Below are 1788 nucleotides of genomic sequence, written 5' to 3'. Positions count from 1 at the left end.
AAGTGCAAATTCTTCCGTAGTTGGCTTAGATTATGAAGGCGTCGCCTGAATGTGACTGATTACATTCTTGCTGGAGGTAAATTTATGTTCCCGTTGGACTGCGCACACGTTTGAATCAATGCACTATAATAAAGGCCCGGCTTTGAAAACAATTACTTGTGTCCTGCTGTCTCGGAAACGCATTAAATTTAACATTTAGGCATTTTGAAGTGGGAGTCAAATGTTAAATAAATGCATAAGTTCCTGAGGCACAAACAGAGGACTCTGGTCTGATAAATGCTATGAAACCTGGTGCATTTTACTGGAGAAAAGTTACTCGTCAGCGGCGCGAGAACAAATCAAAATGTTTAGTACGAGGCTTTAACTGTATTTACAGTATAAGCCTGCAGTGAGTCGACTGAGCAGGAAGGTCGGTGCGTCCTGCTGCACAGCCCGGAGCTCTGATTACTGTGGGATTACAGCAGATTGGCAGGGGGAGGCCTGTGCATACCATCGGCACGAGCAAACATTTACCTTCACCCGGCAATAGCAAACATTTGGAGGTTGTAGGATTAAACGGCAAATCTTAATTTGTCAGATGTGATACTGAGGATTAATCTCAGGCTACAGTTGCGCCACAAGTCACTGAACTCTTCCCTGCCGCGCTACGTCTTCTAGCGATACGGCGACGAGGCAGCTCATATGACACAATGCATGTGAGGTGCATGCTAATCTGTTGAGAGGTTATAAGTTATTAACTCAAAAAACTGGCACTGTATAATTATGTGCAGATAAAGAGCTCATGTAATGCTTTACTAGGATCTTTAAATCAGCAATTCCAGCGGGTTTGCTAACGTTGATTTTGCAAACATGACTTTGATAGTGCAGCTAAAGACTAACGCTTGTTTGCTCCATGTGCTGAACTAACACACACTCTCTCACACACACACACACACACACACACTGCGAGCGTAGGGCAGGTCAATGACAGCATACTCTCCAAGCTGTCACGGCTATCCTGCAGTTTGCTCAGGACAAAACGAGAAAATTCCCCTCAGGTTTCCACCTTTGCAGATCGACTGCTGCACACACACGGACAGCATCAACGCAAAACTCGAAGCCCACAACCTGTCAGCGACGTAACTGACGACAACAGTCTTGTGTTTGATTCCTATAAAGGCCTTTTAATGTCACCAGATAGAGAGGGAGCACACAATGGGTCCTTCTCAGTCTGATATTTATACAGCAGACAGACATTTTATATGGTACTTCTGAATCAAGTTTAGCTTCAGGGTCATAACTCAGCTCAGGTTTTATCAGCTGCAGCGCACGACCAGAGAATATCAGTCTCAGTTATATCGCTCCGGATATCGGATAGCGAGTTGGAAGAAATCTTTTTTATCATGTGGCGTTTTGCTGTTGAACAACATCAGTAAATCAGCGGATTGAGTGGAACATCATTTAAGACTAAATTTAGAAAACAAAACACACAAAAGATTGAAAAAAATAAATCACGACCATCAGTACGAACAGCATCACGGCTCCTGGCAGCATCGTTCTCATTCCACTGGACTGCAGAGCCTCATGAATTATACAGTTTGTTTAATTTTCCTGTGAAATAAACACAGATTTGACCTCGACGTGTTCCTGTTTATGGATGTTAGCATGAAGACTTGTACGAAGCTCAGCTCTTGGACGTTGCTAGTGTATAAAATGCATGTTGCTATGTATTTAGAAGATATTTAGTAAATTCCATCATTTATTTACAAGCGAAACAAAGTTATTCTTGGATTTTAAATGCTTGAAATA

Source organism: Stegastes partitus, unplaced genomic scaffold, assembly GCF_000690725.1.
Source record: "Stegastes partitus isolate 25-593 unplaced genomic scaffold, Stegastes_partitus-1.0.2 Scaffold1139, whole genome shotgun sequence".
Lineage (NCBI taxonomy): Eukaryota > Metazoa > Chordata > Actinopteri > Pomacentridae > Stegastes > Stegastes partitus.
The sequence above is the reverse complement of the archived record's forward strand: the minus strand, read 5'-3'. Positions refer to the sequence as shown.